General features: G+C 53.6%; 1 long non-coding RNA gene across 1 annotated transcript; it reads left to right on the top strand.

Annotated features, from left to right (window-relative positions):
* Positions 1-5076: 5076 nt before the first annotated feature.
* Positions 5077-21954, top strand: LOC140637678 (uncharacterized). The gene is made up of 4 exons (XR_012034738.1): positions 5077-5228; positions 8589-8761; positions 13453-13516; positions 21378-21954. It is a non-coding gene; the product is annotated as an uncharacterized lncRNA (long non-coding RNA).
* The last annotated feature ends 382 nt before the right edge of the window (positions 21955-22336 follow it).

The following is a 22336-nucleotide window of genomic DNA, read 5'->3' as shown; positions in this document are numbered from 1 at the left end:
GTGAAGCTGAGGTTGGGGCTCTGGGGTCTGGGCGGGGTGGGGATGAGCAAGTGTAGACAGGTCTCAGACTCAAGTGTTCTGGGCAGATTGATGAGGGTGAGATGGGGCCCAGGGTGATGTGGGGCCCAGGGCTCAGGGCTGGGCTATGCCTCAGAGACCCCCAGGAGGATGCAAAACACTCTTTAGAACTGGGCCACCAGGTCAGACAGAGCTCACACCACAGGGCATTAAGAGGTCTTTGCTAGAAGACTGTTAAGAAGTAGAAGGATGAGAAAGGGCCAATTCATGTAGCAGATTCTCTTATTTTGCATTCATTGTGAATAACCCAGAACTCCCAGTTTGGAGGCCAAAGCAAGCCCCAGCCCAGCAGACCCAACCACCTCTCAGTTATCCATCTGGTGGATTATTTGCAACTCCCTGCCTCTTTCTTCCCTGCAGTCGGAGGGAGCTCCACAGCAAGCTGAAACCCTTCCACCTGCCTCAGCTAGTCCTGTCTAGAAGATGGAGTCTGCCTCTGGCAGGGCAGCTGGATGTGGCTTTGACATTGACTGCACGGGGCCTGCTTGTCCCGTCCAGTCTGGACCCCAGGGCCCACCTGGGCTTGCTCTACTCCTCATTTTTCCCAGGGGCTGGTTCTGGCACCAACTGTCACCAAATGGTAAACAGCCCAGCACAACAACCCTCCTAAGAAGTTTATGATAAGAGACACCCCTGTGGGGAAGGAAGAAAAAAACCTAACAGGAAGCCAAGTGGGTAAACCGTTACTGGCATTGATGTGAGGGTTATGTCTCTCTGTCCTAGGCGAGAGACATTGTGCCTTTGACTGCCAGGCTGGTGTGGTGCGGAGTCACAGAGGAAAGATCTCCGTGCACCTGGGTGGGGGTGGGGAGGAGGGGCAGGAGTGGAGTCACCAAGTCAAGCCACTTCCTCTTATACTCCTCTGGGTCCTGCCAAGGTCCCACTACATGGTCACTTCTGAGAGGCCTCCTGAGAGGCAGGCAGTCGGGAGGCAGAGTGACCAGGGGCAGGGACCTTGAGGACAGGCAGGCTCACCGTGAGTTTGCTGAGCGTCCTTGGCAAGTCACCTGGCCCTCTTGAGTGCCCTTCTAAATGTACTCCTTGAACTATGTCGTGGGGATATGGAATGAAGTGATGGACGTAATTAATGCAGGTGAGGTGATTGCACCTGCCACATGGTGTGTGCCCAGTATAGGGTCCTTGTTATTCTCTCCCACCGTGGTGGACTGATGCGGGCAGCTGGAGACAGTCTGCTTGGTGTCTCTGGCAGGTCTGGAAACTGGGGGGAAAAAAACCTTCCTCAACCATCCAGAGCAGGGGTAGTAGGTCTCCCTGAGAAGTCCTCTATCCCCACCCTGAGTGCCATTTTATCAGAGAGAGAGAGAGAGGTAAAGAGAGACAGAGACAGAAAGATCTTAATCCTAGCTTACAAAAGATGAATCAAGCACTTTAAAAATATGTATTTTATTTATTTATTCATGAGAGACACAGAGAAAGAGGCAGAGACACAGGCAGAGGGAGAAGCAGGCTCCCTGCTGGAAGCCTGATGCGGGACTCGATCCCAGGCCCCCCAGATCATGACCTGAGCAGAAGGCAGATGCTTAACCACTGAGCCATCCGGGAGCCCAAACACTTTTAATTCAATGAAACAAACATTGATTAAGCACCTAGTATGCACGGCCAGGAGCATGAAGAAAGATGGAAAAGTTGTGTGCGGGCGCACACACACGGTCCATGAACTCAACTGCTCACCGCCTGGTGGGGGCACTGGAAATTACAGGCTGTGATGGGGTCATGGAGACAGAGGAGGGCCATGCATTAGGGTGGGAAGGGGACAGGAGGGTCCCCAGCGCCGGGACCCTGCCGCGGAGTTCCATACCTGACCCAGACAGCAAGCTGGCCTCCCCTGGAGGTGAGGGAACGAAGTGCAGGCCATTGACCCAGCTCTGGCCTGGGCAGCTGTGCAAAGCCAAGGAGGAAGGAGCTTCTAGGCCCCTCTCTCTCTCCCCCGCTCTGTACCCCTCCTGTCGTCCCTGGAGTCTGCCCACACTGCCTCCATCTCCTCTTCCTGCCCAAGCCTCATTTTGTCCCCCAGACTACAGGAGTATGCATCACTGGGGCAGAAGAAGTCGGGGGTGACAGTCTGTGGAGGGGTTGGAGCCAGCTGGGTCTCCCAATGCGGGGTCCCACCTCCTAGGAACTCTGAAGAGCTGTATCCAAGCACCTTGGCTGTGGCAACAGCACCCGCTCACCCATCCGTCCTCCATTCTGTCCCTTTGCCCTCTGGGACTCACCTCTAGGTACCTGCTGCCCCCCAACACCTCCTCCGGGTCCCCGGGATAGGCCCGACTCTCCTCATCCCCAACTCGGACTCTGACTGTCCTCTTTAGAAACACTGCCACCATCCACCCTGCCAGGAACTTGGAAATTATTCTGACTCATCCCTCCCTCTCACCCTCGGCTCCTGATCAGACATCCCGGGGTGGGGATGCCAGCTCCCAGGTGCACCCCCCATGAGGCTACAACTCACCATCTGTGTGGCCACCACCCCAGTCTCCTGGTCTCAGCTGCCATGGCCCACAATCTGGACACCCGTAGTGGCCACAGCATCGGCCCCACCTTCCATCCGTTCTCTGTACAGCAGCCAGAGCAACCGAAATGCCCATCAGGTCATATCTCTCCTTGCCGACAATGTGATAATGGCTTTCAATAAGATTTAAGATAAAATCTGAATTCTGGGGGCAACCCGGGGGGGCTCAGTGGTTTAGCGCCACCTTCAGTCCAGGGCCTGATCCTGGAGACCCAGGATTGAGTCCCGCGTTGGGCTGCCTGCATGGAGCCTGCTTCTCCCTCTGCCTGTGTCTCTGCCCCCACCCCCGCCATCTCTCATGAGTAAATAAATAAAATCCTTAAAAAAAATCTGAATTCTGTGCTATGGCCCCCAAGGGGGGGTCTCCATAGAGACCTGTGAAAAATCTACCCCTGTAGACTGGAGGCTCCATGAGGGGAGGATAGGGCCGTCTCTACTTGCTTCACAATTCATAATGCCTGGCACAATTATGGGCACTCGGTAAGTATTTGTGGATCTAACCCATTTACTGACACGCTCACTCGTGCGCTCTGTCCACAGCTGTTCACCCAGGCCCTCCTCTGCCATGTCCCGCACTGGTTTGGGGAAACAGTGGTGGCAGGGGTGAATCACAGGCCTCTCCTTGGCCTGCTGGTGTGTCGAGACTGGTAAGTGGGTGACACAGAGTACCAAGTCCAGGTGATGCTGCTCTATCCACCAGAACTGCCCTTTCTCACCAGGCTGCAGCCATCTGGCCCTCCGTGAGTCAGGCCAGTACGAGGTTAGGGTCAGGAATCAGAAAGAATCAAGAGCTCGCCAGGGTTTCCAGAGGGAAATCCCAGACCTCTGCTAGAGCTTCCCCATACCCTTTTCATAGAACCCTGGCATGACCACCTTGCTGGGTGCCATCACCATGGCCATGATATCGGTGAAGAAGCCAAAGTTCATACAGGGCAGGTGATTTGTCTAAGGTCACATGGTAATAGCTGCAGGAGCCAGAAGGTATCAGGCATTTTCTGCATGCCATGCCTGGTTCTCAGCATTATTATATGTACTTTTTTTTTAAAAGATTTTATTTATTTATTCATGAGAGACACACACACACAGAGGCAGAGACACAGGCAGAGGGAGAAGCAGGCTCCAAGCAGGGAGCCTGACGTGGGATTCGATCCCAGGTCTCCAGGATCACGCTCTGGGCTGAAGGCGGCGCTAAACTGCTGAGCCACCCAGGCTTCCCAACTTTTTTTTTTTTTTTTTTTTTTTTTTAAGATTTTATTTATTTATTCATGAGAAACACAGAGAAAGAGGCAGAGGGAGAAACAGGTTCCCTGTAGGAAGCCCAATGCGGAACTCGATCCCAGGACCCTGGGATCACAACCTGAGCCAAAGGCAGGCACTCAACCAATGGGCCACCCCCGAGCCCCCTTACGTGTACTTTAATATGGAATGCTCATATACTAACCCTGGGAGGTACATAGGGTTATTTCTGGGCGGGTGGCTGGAAGCCTGATTTCACACAAGGTTGAACATGGCATCTCATGCAGTCCTTTCTGATGAAAACTCCATTGATACGTTTGGTTTTCATTGCAAGCTTCCGGGAGCCACTGGTGACATCTGTGGGCCTTCTCTGAGGCCCGTTCTGTGACAGGAGATGACCTGGTGCCAGAAAGAAAGAACTGGACTGGGAGTCACCAATCCTGAGTTCTAGGGAGGCCAAGACACAGGCTAGAGCCCTGGCAAACCAACTTCTGAGTCCCAGCCCTGGCCCCGGCTGGCGGGGTGGCCTTTGTCTCCATGGCCCTGTCCTTAACATGGAGACAGTAGCAATACTCACCCACCTGTGTTGTTGGATAATGATAACATACATGTTGTTGGGGGTTGGGGTAGGCCAATGAGCACAACTTCTTCCCCTTCCAAGCTCAGGACCAGATTGACACAGACACTCACAGGAGTTGGAGCCTCTCTGTAGGTGGCCGATTGAAAAGGAACATGCCCACAAGGGACTAGCTGGAACGGTCACTTCCTTCTCCAAACTCCACCAATCCGGCAAGTCCATTCTCCTCCCCAGGAGGGGGCGTACAGAAATGGGATGGGGAGCAGGAAGGGAATGTGGGCACCCCACTCCCAATGAAAACTTTAGGGGTGGGAGAGTAAGTGCTCCCCTGATATTTAGAGAGTGTCCAGCACTCAAGAAATAGTAGCTGTGATTATGATAATCCTATTTCCAGCTTTTCAGAGCTTCTTTGACCACCTGACTGAGTGGACGATATCATTCCTAAAACCCTTCCTACATGAACATGCACTGGTCCGAGGTAGTGATCCGAATGGGAGGAGAGGGGTGTCCCAGTACTTGCTCTTTCTTCTTGCCCTCTTGCTGAGGTCTGAATGTCTGTATCCCCCCTAAATTTGTGTGTTACATCGTAACCCCCTGTTTGTGGGCCATTGGAAGGTGATTAGGTTATGAGTGTAGAGTGCTCATGAATGGGATGAGTGTGCTCATAAAAGAGGCCCCAGAGAGATCCTTCGCCGCTTCCGCCCCGTGAGGACACATCAGGAAGAGAGCTATGAATCAAGAAGAGAGCTCTCACAGGACACCAAATCTGCCGGAGCCTTGATCTTGGACTTCCCAGCTTCCAGAACTGTGAGAAATAAGTTTCTGGTCTTTCTTTCTTTCTTTTTTTAGTTTCTGGTGTTTCTTTCTTTCTTTCTTTTTTTTTTTTTTTTTTTGTTTCTGGTGTTTCTAAGCCATTCGGTCTCTGGTATTTTTTGTAATAGTAGCCTGCGTGGCCTAAGACACCTTCCTTTCCAGAGCTGATAGGAGCAGCAAACTAAATCAGATCCGTGGGTGGTAAACACCTGTTAGACTGTCCTGCACTATTTCCTTGCTTCTTCTAATGGACCCAATTCTCTGGCCATCACAATTGGGTCAAGGGGTGGTCGTGTGATACTGTTGAGACCTATCACAGTCCTTCCCTGGGGCTTAAAAGTCTAGGGTGAGGAGAACAAAACTTCTTTTGTGTTCTGGTGGTGGAGCTGGTAGGAGTGAGTCTGAAGCTGCCAGTGGGAGAGAGGGGTCTGCAGTGAGAGCAAACCAGGCTGGCCCATGGAGACAGGCAGGGATAAGCAGCACATCCAGAGGCATGCTGGGTCCTGCCTCTAAAGGGTTGAAAGGCCAGTGCCTCCCCTGCCTGACCTACATTTAGGTCACTGGAGTTGATAAATTTTCCTTTATTTTTTTAATCCAAAAAGTTTTTTTTAAAAAGATTTCATGTATTTATTTTAAAGAGAGAGAGAGACAGAGAGTGCAAGGGAGAGCAAGCATGAGTAGGGGGAGGGGCAAAGGGAGAGGGAGAAGCAGACTACTCGCTGAGCAGGGATCCCCACACAGGGCTTGATCCCATGATGCTGGGATCATAACCTGAGCCATAGGCAGGTGCTTAACAGACTGAGCCACCCTGGCACCCCGATTTCCCATTTTTTAAAAAGATTTTATTTACCTATTTATTCATGAGAGACCCACAGAGAGAGAAGCAGAGACACAGGCAGAGGGAGAAGCAGGCTCCACGCAAGGAGCCCGATGTGGGACGTGATCCCGGGTCTCCAGGACCATGCTCTGGGCCAAAGAAAGGTGCTAAACTGCTGAGCCACCCAGGGATAACCCCCTCCCTGCTTTTTTTTTTTTTTTTAAAGGTTTTATTTATTGATTTTCCATTTTGATTAAGCTTGTTCCATTTGGGTTCTGTCACTTGCATCCAAACATCCTACCTGCTCTCCCCTTGGGAAGTTCTGGAATTAAATGTCATGAGAACAGAGACTTTGCATTGTTCTCTGGTGTCACTTCAGTGTTTGTAATGATGCTGAGCTTATGGTAGCTCAAATAAACATTTGCTGAATGGATGGTTCCCTTTGCTATGGTGGCCCCATCAGGGCAGGGTTGTAGGTCCTGAGTGATACCACCTGCCATGTTTAATCTCCTACCTCCCCTCCTCTCCCCGAGTTCTTGCCTCCTGTGGCCTGGCCCTGAGCTAGCATTCTGGCATGCAAAAATTAGTCCCAGCCCAAGCCTTGCCTTCCCAGAACTCGGATTCTGGGTGGGCCAGTGGGATGGAATTCATATGCCCACACGAGAAGTCAGATTATAAATGTACCCTTGAGGCACAGACCTAACATGTTGGGGCTTGGAGAGGGAGAGAATTTAAGGTGAGCTTCTAGACAAGTCTCTTCTGTTCTGTGGGCCAAAATCCCTGCCTCATGGACTTGGGCTTATAGTGAAAAGAGGCAAGATGAAGCTCGATCAGCTGGGAATACACTTCAGAGGAGTGAGGTCTCTGGAGGAGGCTTTGAGGGGAGGAGGTATCCAGTGGTGGAGATCCCGAGGCTGATCTGTATGTCCAGAAGCCCTGACACCCCATCCCTTCCTGGGGCTATCCCACATTCTAGGTCTTTCTGGAAGAGCAAGTTCTCCAATTCAGAAGGTTCAGGAAGCTGGAGATAAGGAAGATAAGCTACCTTCTGGCCCCTTGGTAGCTCCATGTGGATCTGGTCCCAGGTCTGTTTTGGCCATGCCCGCCCTGGCCACCCTCTTTGATTTGTTAGCTATGAGATTGTCAGAGGGTAAAATGAGGATCCCAGAATGTAAGTTTTCAGGAATTCATTACACACTTGACTATTTTTTTCTAACATCTACTAAATGTCCTTCATATTGGGCCCAAAGTTCTGGAGTGCTCTCTTCTTACAAAATATTCAGGGATGGGGCTGAGGAGGGGAATGTCCTGGGATTCCTATTGCAGTTGGCACAGGCCTGCAGGCAGGTGGGGAAGACCCAGGCTGGATCTGTGCAGGGTGGGAGGTGGGGAGCGGTGGAATGGAAATGGGTGATGAGGGTGGATGATGAGGGTGGGCTAGGGAGGTTGGGGTTCACATATCCCTGAAAACAGCCCTGGGCTAGAAGGCCGAGCTCCTGACTCTTTTACACAAGTTACTGCCTTTCTTGGAGGCATTTCTGTTCCATCATCCGTAAAATGGGCATGATTAGTGCTCTGCCAAGGATGGTGGCGAAGACAAAATGCATCACGGTGTGCGTGCTGGCATCTGGGATGGCGGTGGGCCCTAACGAGGGCTGGATCCGAGCAGCCGAATCTGTCTGACTCCCCCTGTGGAACCTGGAACAGAAGGCTGTTTTCCTGGCCAGGATTTCTCTGCCCACTTGGCCAGCGTTTCCTTCCCTGGTGTTTCTGGTGAAATTTTACAATTCACAACCATTTCTACTGCCTCCCTACTCGTGAAGCAGGACTTTGTTTGGTCCCTTCTGAGGACAGGGCCCTGATCCTGCCTCTCCTCCACATGGCCATGGGAGTGTGGGGGTCAGAGGCATAGGAGGTGCTCCCCACTGGAGTCTGACCAGCTGGCTCCCCATTGGCTATAACTTTGCCCTGGTTTACTCATCCAAAAAATGCGGAGAAGTCGGCCTCCCTGACATGAGAGTAAGATATGTGTAGATCAGGGCGATGGGAATGCTGGCGCAGGAAACAAATAGGAAGAACACTCGGAGGCTTTCCTGCTTTGCTTTGGCCCCTGAGCGCCATCAGCAGCGACTGCCACAGGCCCCCTAGGCAGCCCCACAACTAGAGAGATTTGAGGGAAGGATCTAGAATTCCCATGCTTGGGAATCCCTGGGTGGCTCAGCGGTTTAGCACCGCCTTCAGCCTAGGGCCTGATCCTGAAACCTGGGATTGAGTCCCATGTTGGGCTCCCTGCATGGAGCCTGCTTCTCCCTCTGCCTGTGTCTCTGCCTCTCTCTCTGTGTCTCTATGAGTGGATAAATAAAGTCTTAAAAAAAAAAAAAAAAAAGAATTCCCATGCTTATCTCAGAGGAGGCCAGTAGATCTGAAGTGAATGCCATAGCCCTTCTAGAGCCCCTATCCAGAAAGCCTGTCACATCAGGAGCTGCTTGAATTCCTGCAGTGTGACTGGGTGACTGAGCCCTGACTTCCCTCCCCAGCAGGAAATGACTGACCTGCCTGGCCATGTCGAGTGACATATAATCCATGCCTGTAGCAGGGAACCCCTAAGGGGTGAATATGAGGTTTTAGCCTCTTCCTACACCTGACAGAGAGGAGAATGAACGGTGGACATCATCCCACAGAGCCGTGGCGTGCCAAGGCGGTGAGCTACGTGAGTGGTCTGTGGTTCTTCTGGCTTTCGGGCAGTGGGGGGGATTTAATGACAATAATAAAATTGATCTGGAGTTTGCTTTGCTCTTTATTATCACTGCATGCTGGCAGTTGTGCATGATGTCAGTGGTAGAGCACTCCTCTGTACGGGGTAGGGCCAGTGCCCTCTCCCACTCCTTGCTGTGCTCTGGGGACAGGGCCCCAGGAGGCTGGCAGGTGGTGGTTCTTCAGCTCATGCTTGCTGTCCAGGGCTGGCCCCCCTTCCTGATTGGTTTGGCCCCACACAATGTGGAGATGGGAATGCACTTGGAGAGGTCAAGGGACACAAAGAAGTCAAAGTGACAGTTCTGAAGGCCAAGCCTTTCTCTGCTTAGAACTCTTCAGGACTTCCCCTAGTGATGTATGAGGGAGGCGGAGGGTTGAGGCCCTGCAGGTCCTTGCAGACTGAGGCAAGGGCTTTGGATTTTATTACAATCACAGTGGGAAGCTCTTGGAAGGTTCTAGGCAGAGGAGGGCCATGATCTGATTTATGTTTGGGGAGAATGGAATAATTCAGGAGGCTGAATGCAGGAAGGGCTCCAGTGAGACTTCGGGACAGCATTCTTTTTTTTTTCCTATCTACAAGGCTTTCCGAATGTCTGCTGTGTGCCAGGCTCTAGGCCAGCCACAGGGGTGGGGGTGTCAGCGTGAGTAAAGCAGAGAGGCCCCAGGGTTCAGAGAGTACACAGCCTGGCAGGGGAGACAGACATTAGTTCAATCCTCATACCAACATCGACAATGCTGACCAGTGCTGGAAAGAGGTTCAAGAGTTCTGGGGCATCAGGGAAGATCAAGAGGGGTTTTAACAGAGATCTCAGGACGCTGTGAGCTAATCAACTAGGTGTGAGAAAAGCAAGGTGGGAAAGTTGTCCAGGGGCCCGGAGGCCAGTGGGGACAAGGGAACTTGGGGAAGCTGAGATAGAGCCCATGTGGTTGGGAGTGAATGGACCAGGATGGCCATGTGCTGGCAGGGCCTTGGTGGGGCAGGTTCCTCCTGCCCCCCAGAAGTCACAGCAGACCAACTTCGGGAGCTCCTTCTTTATACTGGGAAGTTATCAAAGTACTTTAAACCAAAGGAAGGGGCCCTGATTGAAGTTGGTTTTCTTTTTCTGATCTTTTTTTTTATACACATAATTGACATGTACCATACAACATAACGATTCAATATTTTTATATATTGTGAACTGATCGCCACAGTAAGTCTAGTTAATATTCAGCACCATATTTAATAACAAATTTTTTTTAGATGAAAGTCTTTTTTTTTTTTTTTAGATTTTATTTATTCATGAGAGACATACAGAGAGAGGTAGAGACATAGGCAGAGGAAGAAGCAGGCTCCCTGTGGGAAGCCTGATTCTGGACTTGATCCCAGGACTCTGGAATCACAAACTGAGCTGAAGGCAGATGCTTAGCCACTGAGCCACTCAAACAACTCCCAATTTTTTTTCCTTGTAATGAAAACATGTAAAATCTACTCTCTCAGCATCTTTCAAATATACAATACAGTGTGGTTAACTGTGGTCCCCGTGCTGTACACTGCATCTCCAGGATTTATTTATTTTATGGCTGAGAGCTTATACGTTTAACTCCCCTGTCCCACTTCACCATCCCCCATATAGTCGTGTCTTACATTGTCATGTCAAGGAGAGCAAGGAAGCCAAAGCCAGGGTACCCAGCATGGGCCTGGCTGGGTCTAGCTAACCCACCAGAGTCACTGAAGCAGCAAATGGGGACTCAGACTGCTAGGCTCCAAATGGCACAACCGTGACGGCTGCGGGAAAGGTATGCCCCAGGGTGGCGTGTGGTTAGTCCAATAGGATCCGTGGGCACGGCTCCCCATTGGGCACCAGGGTGCGGCCCAGCCCTCTGGCATGAAGGCGCCAAGAAATACGAGTTGTTTCTTCTGCAGGCACAGTGACCGCAGCCTTTGGTCTTGATAAGTAGATTATGTTGATTCATGGACTTGAGCCTCAAGTCACAAAACCACAGTCTGGCTCAGGATATTTCACTGGGGAGTAAAGAGATAGCTGGTCAGGACGTAGCCGTGAATCTTCCTAGTCTTAATCACGGGCAACTCTGTTGAGTTGGCGCTGGGTTTGCCTGGCCTGAGAGACGGTCGTTTTTCTGCTTGGCGTGTTGGGCGTGTGGAGGGCAGCTGGAAGCTGGGCTGGGCGGGGATGTGGAGAAGCTCCCAAGGAGCTCTGAGATATAATTGAGATATATTGAGAGGCGCCTGGGTGGCTCAGTGGTTGAGTGTCTGCCTTTGGCTCAGGGCACGATCCCGGGGTCCTGGGATCGAGTCCCGCATCAGGCTCCCCATAGGGAGCCTGCTTCTTTCTCTGCCTACATCTCTGCTTCTCTCTGTGTGTCTCTCATGAATAAATAAATAAAATCTTTAAAAAATAATTGAGATATAATTCACATACCATGCAACCCACCCATTTGAGCTGTACAATTTAATGTTTTTTAGTATACGGGGTTGTGTGACCATCACCAGAATTTTAGAACATTTTTAGCAGCCCCCCCCCAAAAAAAACCCCAACGCATTAGCAGTCACGCCCCCTTCCCTCCTCTGCCCCAGCCTGTAGCAACCAGTAATCTACCTTCTGTCTATAAATTTGCTTATTCTGGACATTTCATAAATGGGATCACAGCATATGTGGTTCTTTGTGGCTGGCTTCTTTTACTCAGCATCATGTTGTCAAGGTTCACCCGTGTTGTAGCGTGTATCCATACATCATTTCTTTGTACTGCTGGATAATAGCACGTCGTGTGGATAGGCCACATCTTATGCATTTATCACTGAACTGGCATTGGATTCTTGCCACTTTTTGGCGCAAATGATGCTGCTCTGAACATTTACGTGCACGTTCTCATGTGAACGGAGGCTTTCATTTCTCTTGGGTATCCACCTGGTTATGGAAGAGCTAGGTCACATGGTGACCCTATATTTCACTTTTTGGGGAGAGGCTGGATTGTTTTCCAAAGTAGCTGCACCGCTTTTCATTCCTACCAGAGAGGCAAGGGAGAGGTTCGGTCTCCACAGCCTTACCAGTACTCTTTAGTGTCTGTTTCTTTATTACAGCCAGCCTAGTGGTTGTGAAGTGACATCTGACAGTGGTTCTGATTTGCATTCCCCTAATCATTACATCGAACATCTTTTCATGTGCTTATTGGTCATTTGTATTTTTTTAGAGAAACTTAGATTCCGATCCCTTGCCCATTTATTTAACTGGCTCATTTGTCTTTTTATTATTGAGCTGTGAGGGTCTTTCATATACTCCAGATAAAGTTCCTTATCAGGTATATGGTTTGCCATATGTCAGGTGAACTGCTATGGTTCCTGGAGACCGTCCTCTGTTGGGTGGATCCCGCTTTTCTTGTCCTGACAGTGGAATTCCAATGAGTACATGTAGAAGGAGTGGCGGGCTTGAGAATCACCATTTGGCAGATGCCCGGGTAGAGATTGTTTCTGGTGAGAATGCTAAATGGGCGTTTAAATTGGTGGGCAGGTTGTATATGAAAAGGGACATTTCCAGTGTTAAAGTACCCTCCCCAGGGCATCCTTACTAAGGAGATAATAACAACTTTACACTGGAGGAACTTGGCACGCAGCATCTCAATCAAACAGTCAAAATTAGTATCAACCATATTGGGACGAGCTGACGTCATGTGCCACCTGCTCTGACGCACTGAGAAAGATACAACCCGTCTTTTGTGGCATTTTTACCCAAAATGCATACCCTGGATTAAATGGTAGGAGACATCAGAAAATACCCAGGAGAGGGGCATTCTAGAAAACAAGGGGCCAGTACAGACACAAAGGTATGGAGGTTGCGAAAGACAAAGGTGAGGAACTGTTCCAGATGAAAGGAGACCAGACATTTGTGACAGCTGAAGGCAGGGTGACCCAAGGTTGAATCCCAGACCAGAAAATAAAGACATTAGGGCAACTATCTGAGAAATGCAAATAAGGTGTGTGGGCTAGGTAGTAGTATTTCTCGATTTTATCCTTGTACCGTGTCCTCCGTTGACATTTAGAGATTCTGGATAGAGTAGATGGGGATTCTTGTGCCATTTTTGCAACTTCTTGGAAAGCCTGAAATTATTTCGAAATAAGAAGTTAACAAGAAGGGCAATAAAATCTTGCTTTCAAAACTCCTTTAGGTTCCTGTTGCCTAAGGGAAGAGGCCCAGTTTTCTAAGCTAGGCTGTCACCAACCTTGCTGGTTTTGCTCCAACCCACCTGGAGGGGATCTGTAGCTCTGGAGCATGCAGGGTGGGTCTGCCTGTTACCCTGAAGACAGTGGGGGTTAGGGGTGGTGGTCCTGGAAGGGTTTTGGCTGGGAAGGGCCATGGGTCCAAGTCAATGGCATCTGGATGGGTGGATTCGACTGGACATGGAGAAGCCAGGGGAGGAGAGAATTTGCAAAAGTCCAAAAGAGAGAGAATGGAGACAGAGAGGCTGGACTCCAGAAACATTTGGGAGGTGATGTGGGTAGGGTAGGACTTGGTGATGGGAATATGGCAGTGGGGGAGAACAAACAGGGGAAGCAAGGGTGACTTTAAATCCCTTGGATAACTGGAAGCCCAAGGGTAGAGTCCATCTGGGTGGCTGTCCAGTGCTCATGGTGTTTCATATTCGTTTCTACAGATGCTCTGTGCCTGGAAAGCTGACCACTGTGGATTGCAGCTCTCGGGCTCTCTCTAACTTCCAGGTATGTTCAGCCAATGAGAGAGCAGCGGGAGATTACAGGCCAGGCAGAGAGAGGTTGGGGTGTCTCCCCAGTGCCTGCTCTTCCAAGTGTGGCAGTGGCTGCATTCACCCCAAAAGGCAGCCATTAGCCACCTCCCCATCCCCCTTGGGCCCGCTGGTACCCTGCACCCAAGGGCTGTAGGCGATACCCCAAATCCTTCCATTGACTATGCTAGTTCAAGTTGGTTTCCCGTGACGGAGAGCCTAAAGCATATGACTAATGCAGCTGTTCAGCAGGATGGCAGGGTCCTGGTACAGATGGAGCTGCGTACTGTATGTACTGTCCCCGGGGGCTTGTGTTTTGGAGCTGAAAGTCTCCCTGGGCTGGACGCCGAGATTCAGGAGTCATCTGACGCCGTGGGGACCTGAAAGCTGTTGGGATGGGTGAGCTCTGGAAAGGGACAAAACTTGGTACCAAGAGCCAGTCTTCCTTCAAGGTACACGTTTCCCATGAGCACTGGCTTTTGTCGCACTAGATGCTGCAGCAGAGGTTCGCAGCCCTCACGGCACACTAGAATAATTATTATTTGTCTGAGAAAATACTAGTGCCCGGCGCCCCACTGCAGACTAGTTAAATCAGCCTCCTTGGAGGGGGCGTCCAGGCATCAGTATTTCATCAAACCTCCCAGGTGATTCTAACGTGCGGCCAATGTGTAGAGGAATCACCTGACCCTGATGCTTTTGAAGGGGTGCTGGTTCCAGGCTGGCATTGCAGGGGGTGCTGGGCACAGAGAAGACGCAGAAGGCACATCCTTTCTGCTCGAGGATCCAGAGCAGGTGAGGAGCCTCCCCAGCCTGAAACAGTAATCAGAGAACAATGCAAGGCAGCCTGTAATTAACTGCTACGCGCGTACTACTCTCCGTGCTCCGGAAGCTCCAAGCACGGGGACACCGAGAGGACTGGAGAACCTCCTAGGAGTCCCAAACGGTGCCCAGTGCCCAGGGCTTACCACACCTTGATTCTGCTGAGCTTGCGGGTGGTCACACTCTTCCTAACTGCAGAGTGCTGGACAGATGTGAGCGCACAGGGCACTGTCGGTGGTCATAGCACTTGACGGCAAAGGTCCTTCATAGGAGTGACCCAGGGACCTGCAGCCCTGCCTCCGGCCCACTTTCAGTAGGAAGTGATCACATCCACTGCCGCGTACGTGTAGGAGGCAGATCCAGCCAATTCTGCCTCTTGTCTCTGCTGCAGCGTCAGGGGTCCTGTGGCTTCCAGCGCCTCCAGACTCTAGATGCTGCCGTGGCTCCTGCCCCTACCTACCTTCCTCCCGTCCTTCCTCCTGGGGCTGAGGCTGATTAAACGTGGCCCTTGAAGGGAGATCCCCTTCCAGAGCTCCCAGTCTGCTAGGGAAGGGAGACCCAGCAACCAGCGATTACAGCGCAGCCTGAGAGACATACTGATAAGGATTCTGGTCCAGCTGCAACCCCCCCCCCCCCATGGAACCCCCTCCAGGCCATATTTTCCATGTCTTTGGTGAAGCCCTATCTGGCTCCTCCACGTGGAGGGAGCTGCCCTTCATCTGTCCTTGTGCTTCCCTCTGCTCAGTATCTCCCCACCCGCTCTGCTGTGGTGAACCTGGGCTTGCCCCCCCCCCCCCCCGCCCCCGACCCTGGACTCTGTGAGGTCTGCATCTGTACTCCATTCAATTCTGGGTCCCTGGAAGGCAAGAGGTGCCTGGCACTGGGTCGGGTGTGAGGGCAAGTCTGTCCCAAGGGTTGAAAATTCATCGTTTTAAGAACTGGCACCAAATTCTCCTTCGAAGCGCATCCTCCTTGTTTAAGAGAATTGATCAGCCTCTCCAGGGGAGGAAATGGGATTCCGGGGGCTGAACTGTTCTGCTCTGACAGTAGGCAGGATTTGAGGGGCACGAAGGAAAAGAGAGTAGACCAGGGCGGAAAAAGCAGAGAGACATCCAGGGAGAAGGATTTTAATGAGGCTCCTGTAATTACAAAGCAGATCTTTCTGCCTCTCCAACTGTCAGTAAGACTTCTACTCACACGAATGCCTGGTGTGAGTGGGTTTGGGGAATGGAAACGAAGGAAAAAGACCTCCATGTCCGGGTGGCCAGAGAACTGAGGCATTTCGAGCAAGGAGCTGAGACCATCCAAACTGATGCTCAGCGGAGGCGGCACCGATGGGATGCGGCCCGTCTTGCCCCTGCCACAGATTCTGCAGACATCCTGAGGAAGGAGTTCATGTGCTTCCCATGCACAGGCTGGGGTGGGCTGTGGATCATTCTGGTGCAGCCTTGTGAGTCTCTGGTGACCGCCACCTGGAGGGGCCGAGACTTCCAGTACTTCGACTCCCATGCAGCCCGTGGTGGCCTGGCTGGTGCGGTAGAGAGGCCTGATGGCCTCTGAGTGGCTCCTCGGGAACTTCCCTGCCTGCCCATGTCAGGGGAGGAGGAATATGTCCCAAAGGGATGCACTTGACTTGTACTCAGTGCCGCTCAGGAAACTGCTCTTGCGGCCACGTGCGTCGACATCTGCACGACAAGCGTCTCCAGCAAACAAATGGAGAGGCTTAAATCTCCAAGATACAAATCAATGTGGGATAAAGGGGCCTTGAAGCCAGTCGGTAACTCCAGATTTATTTCCCGGGAAGTATTTTTCCACTGAATTCACTAAGAAACCCATGGTAGATGGAGCAGCAGATACTGACCAGCCTCATACATTCCCCTTGCATGGGTGCAAGCTGAATAGGTGATTGCTGGCCTGGGGTGGGGGGATGGCGGGGAGGGGTTCAGGGAGCGCTGGGCATGCCTACCAAGTCCCAAGGCCATCCTGTAACTGCTTTTCCCTCTCCCGACTTTCACAGAACCCAGAGACTTCTGGCTTCTCCCACCTACTTACTCAGTCACTCAGCAAATGTGAGCATTTATCTCTTGGATGCCCTGAGTGGACCAGATATGACCCTTGCCCTGGGGAGGGGGCGGGGCATCGTCACCCAGTAGGGACGCAGACAGGTGTGGCAATGGGCAGTTACCATCTGGTGTGGCCCCTGGGGGGCTCTGGGAGCACCGAGGAAGCACCTAACCCAGAAGGGTTGGGGCTGGAAGCTTCCAGAAAAAGGTAACGAGAAGCCGAGTCTTAAAGGATGACAAGGAGTTAACAGAAGTGGTTGGGGGGTGTGGATAGGCAGAGGCAGGAGCAGGGCAAAGGCCCAGAGGGGAGAGCCAGGCCTCATAGCCATGGAACAGGCCTCAAGATCCAAAGCAGCCTCTGCTCAGACTCTCTGAGAAAGACCGAATGTACCAGAGCCAGGAGTAGGGACCCAAATCCCACAGCAGAACTGCTGATCCCCCCTGGGGTCTGCCCCCCACCCTGGGTCATGTCCCTGCCCCTTGCTAGCCAGAGTGGATTCTGTACAGCACCTGCCTCCTGGGCCACTCCTGGCCCGTCCCAAGTCTGGCTGATGTGTCACCGATGGAGCTCAGGTCACATGATTAATTCGTTGCTGCGAGGGCGGCTGATGGGGGCCGGCTGGCTTTTGTGCGAGAAGAGGGAAGATGCAGAGTCATAAGGGGGGGATCTCCCTGGATGGGGGGGGAGGGTCCAGAGGCGCTGGGCAGGCAAAGGAATGGTGTGCGGGTGCTCTTCGAAGCAGGGGTGAGGGGGTGTGCTTGGTGAGGGGTTCCTCTGCCCTTTGCTAACAGAGCACTCTGGCAAGAGCACCCCAAGGCTGGCCACAGGCCTCACTACTTCCTGTTCTTTTATTTATCCTTTTGCTCATTCATTCAGCCCATGACAGTTCTCGTGTTCTGGGGGGCCCTATGCCGTGTATAGGGCCCCTGGGCTGAGTCATTTCCTGTGGTGCATGTGTCCCACTCCCTACCCCAGGAGCTCACTGTCTGGTGGAGGAGACCAAGGTGGTAGGCCTGAGCCTCTGATGCCAGGCAGAGTGACCCCCGTGTCAGATGCGATCTGGGTAGCGGCCACCTTTATTGTGCGGTGACTTTGTGGAGGGTGGAATTTGCAGTGGGCACAGAGTACCCATAGTCTTGGATGTGTTCGACTGATGGGCTTCGAAAGCATGAAACTCCAGGCCGGGGCCTGGAAGGGGGAGCACAGTATGTACGGGGACCAGTCTGGAAGCTTAATAGGTCCTGGTGGACAGGAAACAGGTGGCTTGCCACATGTCAGCCACTCTCAGTAAGGAGGAGTTGAGACTTTATGGCCAAAGCAAAGAGCATGCAGTGATGAAACGGGATAGGGCCTCCGGTTGAGGCTGAAGAGCCGCTTGGCCATCTGGGCAACGGGATGGGGGCACATCGCAGAATCTGGGTGGGCCACGGGTGGGATTCAGGGGAGGTGGATTTTGGCAGAATTCCCTTACTGCATTAGGGGCTGGATGGTGAGGCTGGGCCCACACCCACCCCAGGGCTCTACCACCAGCCCTGGGAACCAAGTGGGCTCTGTAGCAATACTTGTGACCCAAGGTGGGGAATGTGGGTCTGGGTCCTGGCACTGTGTCTTCCAGGTGTTTGAGGTTCCACTTCAAAGAGTGACATGGGATGAGGCAAGAGAGAGCCTTCTGTAAACTGTGAAGGGCCGTGTTCAACTATGAAGGGTTCCTGGGCTCCAGGCCTGGGCCTGTGTGGTGTGACTGGGCCCAGTGGCCCTCCCAGGTCATAGGGTCCCCCCAAACCATGAGAGAGATGATTCAGGAGTGAGACAGGGTCAGCCAAGGCTGATACTGTATTTTATAAACTACCACTGTCAGCCAACCACGGTGCTTTCCACGGGAGCAGGAGAAGCCTGGTTCAGGCTGGATGTCCTCATTAACAGATGTGAAGGAGTCAGTGCTGGGGAGGTGCTGGGGAGAACACCCAGGTCAGGAGGCCGTTAGGTCAAGGGGCCACATTTTCCTCTTTTGGGGACAGTTCTGAGAGAGAAGGAGCCTGGGTGGTGACTCAGTTACAGTGACCTCAAGAGGTCCATCCTGGAAAGCCCTGGCTGCCCCTTAGATGAGCATAGCGCTTCCCCTTCACGTTTCTCTCCTGTCTGGAGGGGGTGGGGGGGTCACCTTGTTTTGTGATCTTTCTCCCTCCAGGGACTAACCCAAGAGGATGGAGGAAAGGCATCCAGAACAGTGCTGCTCTGGATGCCAGGGTGGCTTCCAGGTACCTTTGTAAAGGGGGCACCTGTCTGCTCAAGGCACAAAGCCACCTGGCACCGTGTGTCCCTCCTTCAAGAGTCTGAAGACTTCCTCTGTGGCTTTGCATGTGGGGTGGCAGGCAAACCAGGGAAGGAGGAGCCTAGGACAAAAGGTCCTGAGGGAAGCCAGGTCTCCCCAAGGCTTAGGAACCCTAGCTTTGCTCCAGAGCAGGTGACCCCAGGCCCACATCACTGCGCTGGCCACATGGGAGGTTCCAGACACCAGAGGCCACAGGCTGTGTGTCCCAGAGGACTAGGAGAAGCCCTGCACAAAGCTCTGAGAGTGTTTACCACCTTGTGTGAGAACTTCTAAGCTCTTCTCTAAACACACTTTATCTCCATCCCCAGCCTAGGGGGCCCCTGTGGCCCTGTCCCTGCCTCCAGGAACACTTCCCTCCTTGGGGCAGGGCAATGAGTCCTGAGGTTGTCTTGCTGTCTCTCCAGGGGGTGTTCCACCTCCATCAGCCTTTCTTTTTCTTTCTCTTTCTCTTTGTTGTCATAGTGACAGCTGTTGACCTGCCTTGGCGGCCCAGGCAGCGTGTGTACCAGAAATCACAAATTCCACGGAGGAAGTGTGCAGGGTCATGAGGGAAGGGAGAGTGTGCAGGCACTCTATCCAGGGCCACCGCGAGTGTTCGGGAGAACCCTCCACCACCCACCCTGTACACCCTCTGCTCCTGTGTGGGGAAGCAGGTGCACAGGGCCTGGGGGACCTGCCTCTTGTTTTTTCTTTCTGCAAGGGGTGCCATGATTTGTTTCCTCTTACCCCTTCCAAGCTTTGGGGTTCTCATCTAGAAGATGGTAGCTTCTCTCTGGAGAAGGACCCACGTCGTAGAACTTAATTATTCCTGCTCACGCATTGTTCGTTGTCTCCTGAGCCTGGAATAAAATGTTTGCCATGGCTTTTTATTGAAATAGCTACAACTGGGCAGCCCTGGTGGCTCATTGGTTTAGCGCTGCCTTCAGCGCAGGGTGTGATCCTGGAGACCTGGGATCGAGTCCCATGTCGGGCTCCCTGCGTGGAGCCTGCTTCTCCCTCTGCCTGTGCCTCTCTCTGCCTGTGTCTCTGCCTCTCTCTCTCTCTCTCTCTCTGTTTCTCGAATAAATAAATAAAATCTTAAAAAAAAAAAAAAGAAATAGCTACACCTATGGACTTCCATCCAACTGCCCCTCCATGAGACGTGCGTATCTTCCTCCATGGTAGGTGACCTGGTGACGAACAGGCATGACATCTGCAGCGGAACCCCTGGGCGTCACCAGCTCTGTGACTTCGGAGATACCACTTCACCCCTGGGGCCCGTGTCTCCTCTGTGTGGCAGGGCTGATGTCACTCACCTGGTGGGGGCTGAAGAGCGGGGTGATGAGAGGCACCGTGTGCCCGAGTCTCTGGCTCACATCCGGGCGAGCTTCCTGGCTCGTGATGGAGGGACGTGGGTCCTCACATCCCCCTCCTCCAGGAGGCCATGGCAGGATGCGGCCCCCAGCCCTGCCCCACCGGGGGAGCCCTGGGCACCTTCCCCAGGGAGGTGGAGGCGGGCTTCTCTCAGCCCCTCAAGAGAGCAGCAGCCATTCCTGCGAGTCAGAGGAGTTGAGAGAAACCGTGGAACCGAAATAGCTCTTTTCCATAAACAAAGCTGCTTTTCGTTGGGGGAAATGTAAACAGGCAGATGCACGCGGAGCTGGTGCCATCCGGCAGCGCAGCGGGGGGCGACGGCGGGAGGCCGGCCTGGTCTCGGGCCCTCACCGAGCCCAGCGGACCCAGCGCCCACGCAGCCCCGGGCCTGGCCGCCCTCCCCGGGCTCCGCCGCCCCCGGTGCGCCCGTTCCCGCGGGCTGGGGCGTCCCCTGCGGCCGGTGCGGCGCCGAGGGGGGAGGGACCTCTGGGCCCGGGGCCTGGGCTGCGCGGCCGTGGCTGCCCGCTCGGCCTCCCAGCCCCGCTGCGGAACCTGGGCCCCTTCCCGGCTCCTTGTCCTGGGCTCCCGGTGCGTTCAGGGGCTTCATGTCTGGTCATCCCGGCCTGGGAATGGGTGAATCAGCCTCAGATGCCGGCAGCGCGTTACCCTGGGAGGGACATGTCAATGCAAGAGGGCTTCCTGGTGAGGCGTCATGGGGCAGGGCGAGGGAGAGAGAGCAAGGCGGGCGGGGGTGAGAGGGTGTCCCAGCTGGTCTGCCTCCACTGGGGGCACAGGGGCTGCTGCCTCGGGGGTGTGGAGCCCCCACAGAGACCCCTTGGCTGGGCTCCAGCAAGTCCTGACGGCTTCGGGGGAATGGGGCCGTTTCTGGGTTCGCAGCTGCGACTTTACCGAGACCACAGACCTGCTTTGGGCGAGGCGCCGGTGGTCCAGCCTCAGATCTACTGAGCTGCCCCCAGGAAGATGGTCTGTCAAAGAACCACAGAGAGTTCTAGAGCCAGATGGAACCTGGACCATCATGCTGAAAACACCATACAGTACCTCCCCTGCACCTGTCCTGGGCTGTGTGTGAGACGCAGGATTGTATCCCGTCTACGGATGAGAAGATGTGGCCTGGGGCAGTGAGGGACCGACTCCAAGAGGTAGAGCTAGAAGCCCGCCCCATGGCTGGCTGGCCTCAGGGGTGGTTCTCCATTATGCCATGTGCCTGTCTCTTCTCCGGAGAAACTGAGGCCACTGCTTCCTTTTGCAGGAATGGAAACAGAAGCCCCAGGATGCTAAATAACTTCCCCAAGATGATGGAGCAAGAGGAGGGGTGGAGCCGGGACTGCCGACGTGCCTGCCAAGCCCAAGGCCAGGCTTCTGCTATTCACGGCTGCTCGCTTCGTTCTGGGGCAAGGGCAGTCTGAGACCTGGGAGGCCAGGCAGGCACCTGGGAGGAAGCGGGGCTGGGGTGCTGGGGAGGCAGTGGTTGGGTGGCTTCCGCCTGCCCGGGGAGCAGAGCACGGCTGCCACTGGCCCTGCCCTATGGGCACAGTGTGTCCCTTCGTCTGTAAATGGGATGATGATGGTACCTGCCTGCCTGCCATGGCGGACAGGCGTGAGCACCGAGTGAGACTCAGGCCCCAGTCAGAGGAAACTGTCTCCCTGCCCAGCCTTTGTATGTCTGAGGCTGGTGACAAAGGGCACTTGGAAAACAGCCTCTGGCAGAGGGGATGTGACAGCCTTGCGGACAGGTCCCTGCCCCAGGAAGGGCATTGAATGCCCGGTTGAGCCCTGGCAGCTGCACTAACTATAAAGTAGTTGGGGGGGGACTGGGACAGAGGCTTGGGGCCTGCAGGAAGGGGGTGGGACTTGCCTGCAGCCTTGGCAGGTGGTGGGGGTGGGGAACCTGCAGGGGCACCCAGGAGGGAGGTATGGCCTGGAGCGGGGGAGCGCGTGGGCAGAACAGTGGAGGGACAGGTATGGGCCCTGTCGAGGAGTCTGTGGGTGCTGGCCGACCCTCTAGGGGACCCGAATGAAGGCCCTGAGAGACCACGGGGCAGGGTGGGGGCGGGGAGGGGGAAGAGGAGGTGGGCCAGGAGGTGGGGTCAGTGGGGAGAAGCCTCTCTGGGCAGGAAGGAGCTTTAATCCAGGAGGCGGAGCCAAGAACGACATAAAACCATTTTCTTGATTCATCTCCAACTGACTCCAGAAGGTTCGATGAGAGCA

This window comes from Canis lupus, chromosome 8 (assembly GCF_048164855.1).
Source record: "Canis lupus baileyi chromosome 8, mCanLup2.hap1, whole genome shotgun sequence".
NCBI lineage: Eukaryota > Metazoa > Chordata > Mammalia > Carnivora > Canidae > Canis > Canis lupus.
This window is presented reverse-complemented; position numbering and strand designations above follow the sequence as displayed.